This window comes from Rhyacophila brunnea, unplaced genomic scaffold (assembly GCF_057557595.1).
Source record: "Rhyacophila brunnea isolate RB1 unplaced genomic scaffold, BYU_Rbru_1.0 scaffold_19, whole genome shotgun sequence".
Taxonomy (NCBI): Eukaryota; Metazoa; Arthropoda; class Insecta; order Trichoptera; family Rhyacophilidae; genus Rhyacophila; species Rhyacophila brunnea.
The window spans coordinates 16,842,408-16,858,608 of NW_028232848.1; positions in this window are offsets into that span (position 1 = coordinate 16,842,408).

Consider the following 16,201-nt stretch of genomic DNA (forward strand, 5'->3'; position numbering starts at 1 on the left):
CTTCCACCTAATGATCATTTGTTATTCCCTTGTCTGATTTTACTTTGATAGTTGACTTACTATTATTTATGTACCAAGAATTAGTAAGAACGTTGGCTTGAAGTGATTGTAATTTTTCTTCTATGCTTTTAATTTTATTTCATTATTTATATAAGTACTTCCTTGAATTGGATTTTTGATTGGAATTATTTCTTCTCCATTTTTTCTGTATGTTAAATTTTTATCACATCATGAGAGTCTTAAATTTATTGTATGTTTTATGAAATGACAATAAAAGCAATTTTATAGAAACAGTATTTTTTCTAACCTACCTATCTAACGACCCATACCATAAAATTTAGGTGTAATTACCGCATTATGATTTTAAATACGCAAATAATCCTAGGTAAAGAATTGAATCTAGCATATACAATATATTTCACATTTAAAGAGGGTTTATTGTGTGCCCGACCATCGATAATTGCTCTTAGCGAAACATGGCTCGACGACACCATATCGGCCAATGAGCTGTTCGGAAGTGAATATTCTGTGCATAGAACAGACCGTCGAAATGGTAGACGAGGTGGGGGCGTTTTACTGGCAATTAGAAATGGGGTAGCATTATCCACACAAACTTTATATCCAACCAGATCAAATTTGAGTGAATATGATTTTGATTTTAATTTGTGTAAAGTTAATTTTAACTTTTGTTCACTGTACTTGGCCGCTGTATACTTCCCTCCCGGCAGCTCAGCGACTACATACAGTGACTTTTTTCACATAATAGAAAATTTGGTACTGCTCAACAAAAAACTTATTATTTTGGGAGATTTTAATTTGTATTCCGCTGGTATAATTGAATCTGATTATACCAGCTTTAAAAATTTATTTAATTTAAAACAATTTTCTTCTGTGTAAAATAGTCTCGGTCGGACGCTTGATTTGGTGCTATCTAACGTTGGTTGCACGGTGGTCAGCGAGTGTGACGAGCCTCTCGTTCCTGAAGATGTCTATCATCCATCTACTTGCACAATTGTATCTTTTAAGCGTGTATCGCACAGAAATGATTCGTCGATTCCTCCACTGAATAGGCATAATCCGCAATGGAGTTTTTCAAATGGAAATTTTTTAGCGTTGTATAATTCTTTGAGTACTACAGATTGGACCTCTTTATATGAACAAATTGATGTAAACACGGCATTAGATATTTTCTATAATAAATTTTATAACAGTCTGGACTCCTGTTTCCCTCGCCGGCTCGTTCATCTACCGAAGTACTCATATCCTAAGTGGTTTACGCCAGAAATTATTTATAATCTGAGGTCAAAGGCATATTATCACGCACTGTGGAAAAAACATAGACGGACTGCAGATTATAGTAAATTTTCCTGTCTCAGAAACTCATTGAAGTGTGACATCTCTTCGGCTCACAAATCATATCTAACGTCGATTGGTCGAAATATTGTCTCAGATCCTAATTGTTTTTGGAAATATATTCATTCGCTTAGTTCCAGTAGTACTACAAAAGACAATGACATGATGACGTTGAATAATGATCCTATAGAGAACCATGGTATATCTGATGCATTTGCTAAGCATTTTGAATCACTTTATAGATCAATAGAACCGCTACTTGACCCTGATTCTGCTGGTCCTTCGTCTGCAACGCAAGATATTCAAATCTCAACTTTTGACGAGAAAGATATGGAATATGGGTTTTCAAATTTGTCTCCCAAAAGTTCATTTGGTCCAGATGGCTTGCCACCTTATGTTGTTAAGGGCTGTTACGAACATATATCCTTTCCGCTTAAACATATATTTAATTTAATCATAGCATCCAGCACTTTTCCTGATGCATGGAAAATAACCCGCCTAAGGCCGCTTCATAAAAAGGGATCTAGATCAGAGATATCTAACTATAGGCCAATAGCAGTTTTTTCGGCTCCATATAAATTATTTGAATCGATATTACATATAAACATCAACCGTCAAATAGACTCTCGCCTCTCCGATTCGCAGCATGGTTTTCGACTTAGGCGGTCCACAGTAACAAATCTTATAGTGTATAATAATTTTATTTCAAATTCTATGGATAAGTCAATTCAAGTTGATTCTGTGTACACAGATATTTCCAAGGCATTTGATCGTGTTGATCACGATATTTTATTACAAAAGCTTTGTACATTTGGCGCGTCATATACCTAGTATAATATGTTTTTTTGCTTCTTATTTGAAAAATCGCCGTCAATTTGTTGATTACCATGGGAATGAATCGCGCATTTTTAGAACAAAATCTGGTGTTCCTCAAGGTTCAAATCTTGGCCCAATTTGGTTTTTAATATTTTTTGATGATATTGTCAAAGTTATAACCAATTCTTCTTGTTTGCTGTTCGCAGATGATATTAAACTTTTTCGAACTATTGAAACCCCATTATGCTGTGCGATGATGCAGTCTGACTTAAATGCTATCTCGCAATGGTCTATATTGAATAAACTTGAATTCGCTACCTCTAAATGTAATATTATTTCATTCAGTCGTTCAAGGCACACCTTATTGTTCCCATACACATTGTCTGGTATAATATTGAGTAAGGTAACGGAGATAAAAGATTTGGGAGTATTGTATGATACAAAGTTCACTTTCAATCAGCATATTCTTGACATCAGTACTAGATCTAGCAAAATGCTTGGTTTTGTAATGAGGGTTTCAAAATCATTCGAAAACGTCCGAGTGCTACGTACATTATACGTATCATTTGTGTTGAGTATTCTTGAATATGCCAGCATTATTTGGAGTCCTAATAGGTCCATCCACACAATTAAGTTGGATCGAGTCCACAATAGATTTCTTAGATTTCTCTACTTAAGAACATACGGGTTCTTTTCTTATGATAATGACAATAAAATGAATTTCCCGACTCGTTTTCTTCTGGGTATGCTATCAATGCAATCCCTGTCTACCCAAAGAGTGATTGTTCTTTTAAAGCATTTCTTTTTACTTCTTCGTGGGTTCATTTACAATCCGTATATACTGGCAAATATTAATTTTTATGTTCCCACCAATATCACTCGTAGCTCCACGGTCTTCAAGATACCTCGTCGCAGGACAGATGTTATGTTTCATGATGCTGTGTATCGTGCAATTAGCTTATTTGATGGCACCATAAAGGTTGATTTGTTTTTTATTAACTATATAATGTTTGTGGACGTATTAAATAGGCTAAATTTATAATTGTATAAATTATCATATTTCATTAATATTTACACATGCTGTCTTTTTATTGTTATTTGTAATTAAGATATTTTTATACATTTGTATTTATTATGTATTATGGCACATTGGCATCAATAGCTGTAATGCCGTAATACTGTTTTTATAAATAAATAAATAAATGAGAGTCTTAAATTTATTGTATGTTTTATGAAATGACAATAAAAGCAATTTTATACAAAGAGTATTTTTTCTAACCTACCTATCTAACGACCCATACCATAAAATTTAGGTGTAATTACCGCATTATGATTTTAAATACGCAAATAATCCTAGGTAAAGAATTGAATCTAGCATATACAATATATTTCACCAAAACCATGACGACGATTATAATAAATATCACATAGGTACAACTAAATGCATGTAAGAGGTTCCGCCGTAAACTATTGTATGTGCTTATACAATACTCGGAACTAGGGATTCCAATCCCGGGATCCCGAACTATTTTCGATACCTATGAATCCCGGTATTGGTAAACATAATCCCGAAACATTCGGGATTGATTTTTTTATTAATTTTTATGGAAAATAACAAAAAACGAAAATATAACAGAAAAAACATTTAATAACTAATAACATAATAACATATAACTACGTTAGAAATAAACTGAGTTTGAATGAAGTTCGATTTATTACCCATCTGTTGCCAATTCATTTTATCTTTTCACATACATTAATAAAAATGAGAGATTGGAAAAAACAATGGTTCGCACTTTGAACAAAGTGATTCCACCATGATCTTATAAGTTTTACGACAGTTTCATAATAATTGGCTTGGCTGACTATAATTAGATTTATGAAGTGGAAAGGTCATAAACCATGATTACCTTATTTTAAATCTCGCTAACCCATTCATTACGTCTTTACTATCAGAAATAGCAATCTCATATAATATAGTATTATGTAAACACTAAACACGGTGGCCGCGTGGCTTAAGCGCTGGACTATCACGCCGTGGGTCTCAGGTTCGAATCCTGGGTCTGGCAAGTACACATATTGTTTTTCAATTTGTGTGTGAGTCAGGGTATGGACATAATAGATTGAGCTAGTGGCTGACATCCATTTCTCGTAAAAAAACAAAATCTGTTAATACAACCCTCTACTCTGTGGAGGCCCATATGATCTATTAGGATCGGACATGGTCGGGAAAAAAAACACAATATTGATTCTACAAAATTGTATAAATGAAAATCGTTTAGACTTTTAAATAGTTTAACATAAATTAAAAATTCCACATAATAGGTTATTTTTTATTTTAATTGAACTTCTATTTTGTATTTGTTATCTTTTCATAAATAAATAAAACTGTTTTACTTTCACATTATTATTTATATTACAATATTATTTACTCCATTAAACCTATCTATTTCCAAGATTGAACGTACACAATATTAACAATAAATGCCTTAATATTAACTATCGATAAAAATGACAATCCCGGGATCAGTGGCGCACCCAGGATTTAATATTGGGGGGGGGCAAGGAGGAGAATGTAAATTAGTCCCATGGGCTCTTTTTCTTCTTCATATAATTATTTTTACATATTTTCACAATACAAGGCGGTATATTGTACAGTTTCTCCTAGTTTTTATTAAATTGGAGGCATAACGGCGGTAACCGCTGAGCGTGTCATCAGCGACTGGCGGATTGGAAGTGACTAACAGCGACCATGCTGGGCATGTGCGCCTAGTATGCTAAAACATTACTCAAATATTATCGGCTGTGCTACCCGCTTGGCCCAGAGAGCTACAATATTTATGCCGTATCCCACTGAAAAAAAATTTTCTTTTGATTTACACCACCACCCACTAGTGGGTGTAGTCGTTCTTTTCGCCGAATGTTTATCGTCGATTTTTGGTTTTTAATATTGAGGTTCCAAAATTGAAAATGGACAAAAAAAGTATTAGTGCATTTCACTTATACACAAACCTACTCAACACAACACAGCATAATTTCTTGTTTATCGGTCGTTTGTCTATTGCACTCAGTGTACCTACACCATGGCCCCACTTCCTGAAACGGGCCCTCAGGCTAGGATATTTGGCGGGCCCCCTACTTACCGCTAAGATTAAAGGCAATGTGAAATACTACATTAACGTTTTCAAATTGTGTTTTAGTTCAAATTAAGGGTACTTATGAACGGTTTCAATATTGCGATGTGGAAGGCAACGGGAAACCACCACATTAAAATCCCACGAAAACCACATGAAATGCAACATCAAAATCGTAACAGTTCGTCAGGCGATCCGGCTGACACCCGGCGCCACGCAGGGTCCGGGCCGCGTGGTGTGAAATTGGTTACTGGGCACACGGGTGTGATTTATCAGGCAACGTGTGGGAAATCAGATACTGGTAAATCGGTCACGAAAATCCCAAAGAAAATAGGTACATGGAACGTAAGGGAACTTGTACAACACCCCGGAAAGCTCGCAATCATCGAAAAAGAAATGCAGAGATACAACGTAAATATAATGGGTTTAAGCGAAACACATTGGAAAGGATCCGTACATTTCGAGACTGAACTTGGCAACATGGTATATTGTTCAGGACAAAACGGAAGTCGAAACGGAGTAGCTTTTATTGTACCACGAACTCTCCGAGATAGTGTCATTGGATACAATTCGATCAGTGACAGGATAATAACAATAAAGCTCAACGTCCAGCCATGTTTGCTGAACATTATACAAGTATATGCGCCTACAGCTGCATCAACAGACGAGGATAGCGAAGAATTTTTCAATGAGCTAAGAAGCACAATCGAAGAAATACCCAAAAGAGAGATCACCGTTGTTCAAGGCGATATGAACGCCAAAGTTGGTAATACCATGAACGACAATCATCTCAGAGACTTTATCGGTAAATTTGGACATGGCAATCGAAACGCAAGAGGGGAAGATTTTTTGCAGTCCTGCATAGAGCAGGATCTTGCAATAATGAATACATGGTTCCATCATCACCCTAGGAGATTATATACATGGATCTCACCTGGTGATCGCTATAGAAACCAGATTGATTTCATAACAATAAATAAAAGATGGCGGTCATCAGTGTTTAATGTACAAACCTAGCCAGGTGCAGACTGCGGTAGCGATCACCAACTTCTTGTTGCCAATATGAGACTAAAGCTGAAAAAGACTGAACGAGGTGAGAATACTCGACCGTTTATATTTAACGATACTACGACATCGCAATTTAGCGAGGAGGTGAATCGTAAAATGGCATCACTATACGTAGACCCCAGCGACAACGTCGAAACCACATGGAATAAGTTGAAGGAAGCCACCTTATGCACGATGGAGGAAGTCCAGAAACTCAATAACAGTAAGGAACATTCGAAACGTCGCAAGATCTGGATATCTGAAACATAGGAGGCCATACAAACAAGAGCCGATCTTAGAAATAAGGGACTTAATTCAACTATACAACATGCAAGGTACTCTGAACAAAACAGAGTTGTTCAGCGACTCTGTCGGTGGGACAAGAATCTTTTCCTCAGAAATAAGTGTGAAGACATTGAAACCCATGCTGTCAGAGTAGAAACTCGCGATCTTTTCCAAAAAGTTGAAGAAATCACAGGAGATTTCAAGAAAATGAACTGGGCCATCGAGGAAGAGGACGGTACACTACTTATGGAATTGGACAGGGTCACGGCAAGGTGGAAAACATATTGTGAAACCCTATACAGAGATACAGAAGAGGATGATGAGGTAGTTGACGTAAGTATCGATGAGCAAGAACCTGAAATAGTTTTTAGTGAAGTGATAGAGGCGATAATGAGACTAAAAACCCACAAGTCACCAGGACGCGATGGCATATCTACAGAAGCCTTAAAAATGTCAATGATGACGGAAAAAGAATCATACATCAATTATGCAACATGATCTGGAAAAGTGGTGTATGGCCCAAGGACTGGACAGAGTCAATTTTGATCCCCCTGCACAAAAAAGGTTCCTCACGTAAATATGAAAACTATCGAACAATCTCACTTATTCCACATGCAAGCAAGATCGTATTACATATAATCAGCAGACGTCCGAAGCATTTCATCGACCGACAAATACCCAAAGAACAAGCAGGTTTTGTTATGGGCAAGGGAACTCAAGAGCAAATTCTAAACATCAGACAACTAATTGAAAAATGCAGAGAGTTTAATACCCCTATGATGTTATACTTTATTGACTATCAGAAGGCATTCGACTGCGTAAGATGGAACTGTATGTGGAAGGTACTTCTGGAAATGGGAGTTCCATCAAAATCAAAAACTTATATAACAATAGCCACACAAAGGTAACAGTAAATAGTGCGTTTTCTGAGAGTTTCCGAACCGAGAAGGGAGTTCGTCAGGGATGTGTTTTATCTCCCCTCAATATATATGGAGAGCATATAATGCGAAGAGCCCTAGATCATTGGCAAGGCGGAATAACAATTGGTGGCCAGAAAATAAACAACCTAAGATTCGCAGATGATACCACACTAATCGCTGCTGATGAAAGAGAACTCACAGAGCTGCTACACGGGGTAGAGGAAGAGAGTCGCAAATACGGCCTCCTTATTAATAGGAATAAGACCAAGTTAATGGTTGTTGATCGGGCCAACCTTCTACCAACACCAAGTACACTCCAAAACCTCGAAAAAGTCGACGAGTTTGTATATCTTGGATCGACCATCAGTGGAAAGAGCGGATGCGAAGCGGAAATAAGAAGGCGCACACAGATTGCAAAAAATGCGATGACATGCCTTACCATTATCTGGAAGGATCGGGGAATTTCGATTGCCACAAAAATGATGCTTGTGCAAACATTAGTGTTCTCGATATTTCTATACGGAGTCGAGTCGTGCACCCTGAAGGCAAGAAACGGAAGGCAATTGATGCCTTTGAGATGTGGTGTTGGCGCCGAATGCTTCGCATTTCTTGGACAGATCACAGGACGAACCAGTCAATCATCCAGAGACTGAATATAAAGGAACGGCTCTCGACGATATGTCTGAGAAGAATTCTGCAGTTTTTTGGACCTATTGTCAGGCGCAGACCCGACAACCTGGAGAGACTGGTAGTTTTTGGTAGCCTCCAGGGAAGGCGAAACAGAGGATACGCAGTTATCAAGTGCTGTCATAATAGTATTCTAAGTGACAGTATTTATTTTAACCGCTTATATCAGTAGGTAGTTATAACGTTATAATAAGTTAGGTAGGTATGTTAAGTATGTTATATTATATTATAATATTATGATTCGTTTTATTTAGGCACAAGTTTGCATACCTACCACAGTTGTATATATGAAGTACCATGTAATATGTTTGGTTAATGCAACGGGCGCTAAAAATCTTGTTAAACTCCTGTGAAAACATTAAGTAAGGTGAGTTAGGGTAAGTGCGTCTATGGGGGAAGAGCATCTAGGTTAAATAACTTTTTACTGTAATGAATGTAATTACTGCCGTCGATAGGAATATATTACAAATACATAAATATATGCCAACACCCAAAGATGGCATCATAATAATGTTTGATGTATCCAGTATAACAACTAAGAGTTTGACGTTCGTTTGAAGTCAAAAATCAAGTTGGACAAGTTTTTTCAATCGATCTGTATCTCAACAATTTTTTGTGATAAGAAGGTGATATTTGGTGAGTACCTTTGTTTTAAATTGTGATTTGTGTTCCGACTGTAAGATTTATGATTAATGCAAATTATTATGTTTTATTGAACTAGATGCACTTACCCCGCCAAAAATATATCACGGGTAAGAGCGTCAGATGCTCTTACCCCACATTCTCTATTTTTTGTATGGACAAGTTTTTGGCTAGTGATGTTCCTTGCAATAAAAAATGTATTGAATTTGTAATTTGTGGTACGTAACATTTTTAATACAATCTCTAGATTCATATAGTACATTACTTAAAATATAATAATACCTACCGTGCAGTGCATATTACATATCGACATGACCGATTACTTCATGGAATAACGCACCAAATCTAAAATGTTAACTTTTCAGTAGGGCGAAAAAACTTTTCTTTTCTTTCAGAAATAGGAGCATTTCGGCATTTGTTATTGATTTATGAAGTCATACGTCACACTTCACTTTCAGCTTAATAGAAGAAGCAAGAAAAAATATTGTCACAATTTTAAAATTGCCTCCTGAAAGATGCCCGGGATGAATCATTGGTGAAATGGCAAAGACTACATACACGAAGGCTCAAAACTGCCTAAAAATGGATTTTCAAGAATAGTCGCAGAAACCTAGAAAAAGCTTGTCTACCAAATAATCAAAAACAGATGATAGTTATATAGAAATTTAGAAAATTCATTTTAGGCAGTTTTGAGCCTACGTGTACGTGTACGTAGTCTTTGCCATTTCACCAATGATTCATCCCGAGCATCTTTCAGGAGGCAATTTTAAAATTGTGACATTATTTTTTCTTGCTTCTTCTATTAAGCTGAAAGTGAAGTGTGACGTATGACTTCATAAATCAATAATAAATGCCGAGATGCTCCTATTTCTGAAAGAAAAGAAAAGTTTTTTCGCCCTACTGAAAAGTTAACATTTTAGATATGGTGCGTTATTCCATGAAGTAATCGGTCATGTCGATGTGTAATATGCACTGCACGGTAGGTATTATTATATCTGTATATGAATCTAAAGATTGTATTAAAAAATGTTTAGGTACCACAAATTACTAATTCAATACATTTTTTTATTTCAAAGAATATCACTAGCCAAAAATTTGTCCATACAAAAAAAATAGAGAATATGGGGTAAAAGCATCTGACGCTCTTACCCCATGATATATTTTTGGCGGAGTAAGTGCATCTAGTTCAATAAAACATAATCATTTGCATTAATCATAAATCTTACAGTCGGAACACAAATCACAATTTAAAACAAAGGTACTCACCAAATATCACCTTCTTAGCAGGAAAGATTGTTGCGATACGATCGATTGAAAAAAACACGTCCAACTTGATTTTTGAGTTCAAACGAATGTCAAACTTAGTTGTCATACTGGACACATCAAACATTATTATGATGCCATCTTTGGGTGTTGGCATACATTTATGTATTTGTAATAGATTCCTATCGACGGCAGTAATTACATTCATTGCAGTAAAAAGTTATTTAACCTAGATGCTTTTCCCCCATAGACGCACTTATCCTAACTCACCTTATATAAAAACTTCAACTGCACAATTAGATAGTAAATGATTTGCTCATAACCTTTGTAATTTAATGGAAATAATGGATTTTATTCGTTTTTCAAAAGTGGGCACTCCAACTAGACGGTTATCATCATTTGATTTGCCCATAACTTTTGTAATTTAATGGCAATAACGGTAATTTTTGCGGCACTAACCAATACTAATGTAGTACTAACGATTGGCTATTTTGAATTTGGAATTTTATTCGTTTTTCAAAAGTGGGCACTCCAACTAGACGCTTGTCATAATTTGATTTGCCCATAATTTTTGTAATTTAATGGCAATTACAATATTTTTTGCAGCACTAACTAACAATTACGTAGCACTAACGATTGGCTATTTTGGATTTTATTCATTTTCAATAAGTGGACAGTCCACTCGATGTTTTTTATAATTTGATTTGCCCATAACTTTTGTAATTTAATGGCAATACCTAACGATAATTTTTGCAGCACTAACCAAAACTAATGTAGCACTAAGATTTTCTATTTTGTATTTTATTTGTTTTTCAAAAGTGGGCACTCCAACTAGACGCTTGTCATAATTTGATTTGCCCATAACTTTTGTAATTTAATGACAATTACAATATTTTTTGCAGCACTAACTAACAACAACGTAGCACTAACGATTGGCTATTTTGGATTTTATTCATTTTTAATAAGTGGACAGTCCACTCGACGTTTTTTATAATTTGATTTGCCCTTAGACAATAGATACAGATTTGCCCATAACTTTTGTAATTTAATGGCAATACCTAACGATAATTTTTGCAGCACTAACCAAAACTAATGTAGCACTAACGATTTTCTATTTTGTATTTTATTTGTTTTTCAAAAGTGGGCACTTCAACTAGACGCTTGTCATAATTTGATTTGCCCATAACTTTTTTAATTTAATGGCAATTACAATAATTTTTGCAGCACTAACCAACACTAACGATTGACTATTTTGGATTTAGAATTTTATTTGCTTTTCAAAAGTGGGGACTACAACTAGACGCTTGTCATAATTTGATTTGCCCATAACTTTTGTAATTTAATGGCAATTACAATAATTTTTGCAGCACTAACCAACACTAACGATTGGCTATTTTGGATTTAGAATTTTATTTGCTTTTCAAAAGTGGGGACTTCAACTAGACGCTTGTCATAATTTGATTTGCCCATAACTTATATAATTTAATGGCAATAACGATAATTTTTGCAGCACTAACCAATACTAATGTAGCACTGACGATTTGCTATTTTGTATTTTGAATTTTATTTGGTTTTCAAAAGTGAGCACTCCAACTAGACCAGTGGTTCGTAACCTTTTTGGAGGTACTGAGCCTCACCAGTTTCATATGCGCATTCACCGAACCCTTCTTAATTGGAAAAATAAAATACAGTATAACCCAAAGAGATTAGATTTTTCCTAAAACATCTGTTACAATAACAATTACCTATGTCAAACGTCAAATGTTTACTCTCCAATGCCATGTGCCAGGGCCGCACTTGTAATATTATTTTGAACCCAAAATATAAGATTTGTTTTTCAAAGTAAAAAATATTAGTTCTAGTTAATGACATTCATTATTTAGATAAATTTATAATAGTTTTCAGAGTTAAATATATTTTGTCCTGCACCAAAGCGGAGGCATTCGTATGCATCCAAAATTAAAATAAAATATATATGCAGGGCTTCTATGATAATAATATTATGCTAAATAGATAAAATATTGTAATTAACTATATAATCAAATTTTCAACATACCTACCTGTATTTCGTGTCTAATAGGTTTATATAAACAAGTAATTGTATACACAATATGTCAAAAACGAACCCATGTTATATTTTTATTTCATAAAATATTTTCAAAATACACATGTGTAAATAGGTAGGTAATATAATAAACTTTTTTTTTGTTTGTAATTAACTGTAATTATTTGTGTTTTTTATTTAACCGTTTTATCTAAACAATAATGCTACCTATGTTATTTTATATAGAACAATATGTAAAAACAAGACCATATGTGTTATTCCAATATTTAACCATTTGCTATTAACTGATTTGTGTATAATTTTTCATAATATTATTGTGTTTTTTGTGTTATTAAAAATAAAATACTTACATTTGCATTATTTTTTCTTACCCTGAATCCTAATAAAGTTTTTATTGCGGGAACTATTTATAATGAAAATACGTTTATCATAAATTGGTTGTAAGCTTGTGTTGAAAAAAAAAATACTCAGTGGGGCGTTTTTATGTCCGAGTATGGCCCATTCGCAGCAAAGTGTACCTAATTTCAGAGAAATAGAACTTTCTCTCACAAAACGAGTGCACACTGACATTTGTGTGCTACCTCTGCGGAGGAGTCCAATCTCTTTGGTATAACCCCTATTTTACGTTTTTTAAGGGACTGAAGAAAAAAAACCTAATTGGGGGGAAAATGTAAAAGGGGGTATTGAAAAAAGAACATTTAAATTTTATGTTTCTAAAAACGTTTTATTAAAAACAACATTCAATTTAAATTTTTATTGAAAATTTTTTTATTTTTACGTGAACCAACGTGTTTATTTACTTTTTCGAGAATGTTCCTTTTCTCTTGCACTGACAAAGCTTTCCTTTGGTTAGACATTATGTGTTTGAAAGAATGAGGACGTAAAAATGAATAATAATCGAACCGAAAGCAATATGAAATAAATAAACCGCGAACTTGTAACTTGTAAGACTGATGACAGAATAATGACAGACGGTGTGTATACAAAACACAAACACGATGCCAAAAGAAAAGATGGCAACCAATGTACCAATCACCTTGTTATGCGCCGAACTCGAGCCAATCACAGCGTCGCTCGTCGACCAATCACCGTGCACCGTTCTAAAGACACGGAGTTTTCCCTCCAAACACCTTACGCCGTTCGAATGTCATGACCCAATCATTGTCAAGCGCGCGTAACTCGCATATTTTTAATATTTCCGACGTAAATCGCGGGAAAGAAAAACGTAAATGCGGGTATTAAATGTACTGAAATACATCGGGACTGAAAAAATTACACGCAATTGCCGAGAAAACGTGAATTCCGGGCACGTAAAAACGAGGTTTATACTGTATATTTTTCAAATTCAAAACATAGATATATATTTTACTGGTGTACAAAATGAACCGTGCATCAACATCACTGTGTTCAAAGAACAAAACCATTAAAACATGATTTTCACACAAAAACAAAATAATGAATATTTACTGCAAATCAGTGTGACTTCTGCTGTTGCCTTTCAGAGACCAGTTCAGAAATGCTAGGCTTCACCTTGGCAAGTGCCACTCTCATGTCATTTTTGCAACAAAGTCTGTTCCTTTTCTTCGTTTTTATGTCCAGCATCCTCGAAAAGGATTGCTCGCAAAGATATGTTGTAACAAACGGTATGAAAATCTCCAGAGTTTTCTTAGCTAACAGGTAATTCCCTGGAGCACAGATAGGCCAAGCGATGTTGCGTGATCACCTGCAGCCAATGATGGCCAAGCGGGGCGTGTCATCACGAATAATATGAGTCGGGTGCGTGTCTTGACCTCCGCCGAACCCCTGAGACTGACTCACCGAACCCCTGGGGTTCGATCGAACCAGGTTAATGATACACCCCTGTTACAGGCGGGCTTCTCCCGGTGTAAAATAATCATTTAGTAGCTCAAGTCGAAACGTAACCCTAACCTCTAGAAACGGCTTCATAAAACATCTAATCTGATTCCTTGCTCAACCACGTAAGTATTTTTTTTAATTTAAAAAGTAAAAATGATGATGGATGAAAGAGATAATTTTAAGACTAAATATAAGGATTTAAATATAATAAATTTTGCCGCGCATTGTGCGTGAAATCCTCGCGCGCCGGCGCCAGGGTCAGGCTCGTGATTCGCCGAATCAAAGATCACGCGATAAAATTTGGCCAATCACAAGAGTCCTTTTAGCTGGAATGGCGTGGGTACGCGAAGTTTGAAAAAGAAAAAAGTAATTAGTAAGCGTCCCCTTTCCGATAGGATAGGACCTGCGAAACTTATTGTTAAAACAAAATATGTAAACGTTTAAAGAAAATGTAAAATATAAGAAGACCACGTTACGAGCACGAAAGACCGTGTTTTATTTATACTCCAACCGTTTGAATTTCTTTTTTTGTGAATCCGGGGTTCGATGGACGCCTGAGCTAGCCGCTGGAACCCCGGGGATCTCAATGGCGCCCAACGTGGGGCGTGAAGAATCGCATTAATTCTTCCGAACCCGCGAACGCTAAATAAAAGTTTGAGATCACATACTGTGTATTAAATGTTAACGAGATCCAGGAGCCGGAACAACCAAGAAATGGCTAACGAAAAAGCGGATTCCGACGTGACCCTCATCGAAGAAGAAGTGCTGTCTCCAACATCAAACCGGGAGAGCCCTCCTCTGGTGTTCGAAATGAGGCCACACGAGGACGTGAATTTGCCGACTGTAGCGTCATCAACAGCCCTGAAGCCTACGTCAGAAGCAGTGCCGGTCATACCACAATTGTATCAACCTTGGGGCTTGAAGCCGGAGCTTGAAGTCTTCTACACGGGACACCCACTATATCAGGTGTCAGATTTTATCAAAGGGTGTGAGGCGTACTTCGCCGCAGCTAAGAGCCCGCCCGAAAGTTGGACAGGACTCGCACTAAATAGATTAAGAGATGAGGCAAAAATATGGGGGAAGACGATATCTTCGAATACCTGCTGGCAGTCATTTATTCACCTGCTGCGCCAGCAATTCGAATCGTCCCTCAAACGTCGCCAACAACGGACGGAACTACAAAACTTGGTACAACGACCGGATGAAGATGTCTTCGGGTTTCTGTTGAATAAGAAGGATCTGGCGACCATATTGCTACCATATATCCCCGGGAAAGAACTTGGCGAGTTATTTTTCGACCTGCTAAGTGAAAGGGATCAACTGCGAGTGGGCCAAGCAGGCTGGTCCAACCTGGACGAACTACTGGTGGTGGCTCAACGCCTTATACCAACTACGATTAGACCTCCCGTAGCGATAGCCACGCAACGATCGGGACGAAAAGAATGCGGCTGCCTATGCGACTGTAATCAAAATTTAGAACAGTCGAGCGCACGCCCGAAACCACGTCAACAAATATTTAAGGCTGAGACACGCCCTGAACCGCCTCCGCAACCGCGGGAATCGACAAATAATAATCAGGCCAGAACCCCAAACGGAGCCTTTCTGGCTCGAGGAGGCCAACAACGCAGAGGTGCTTTCCATGGCGGAAACCGTACGCAACTTTATGACGCAAACGGCGTTCGCAAGTGTCAGTACTGCGAGTTCGGTTACCACCAGAACCATACATGCCCGAACTACCCTGCATGGAGACGCAACCAAGAATGGAGTCCACTGGAAACGGAGCAGGGACATTGATGGGGCGCCGCAGAACCGAGAAGTCGACTTGGGCTCTCGAGGAGACCTCGTGATCCTGCGGATGCCACCTACAATGGCATACGAAAAAATGAAGAAAATAGTGACAAGTGCTTTAATCGGGACCCTCTTAAAGTGCCCGTTAAATCTAGTGATAAGTTTATAGATAGTGACTTTCTTATAAAGCCTATTGTTGCTAGTGTTAAGTTAGATAATCATTGTAAAAATGTGTCGTCAAGCAACACCGATTTTCATTCAGGACAATTTTCCGAAGTAAACTTTCCGGTTAACCATAAAACGAGAGTATTTCGCTCTAAAAATAAAGTTGATGGCATAGGATT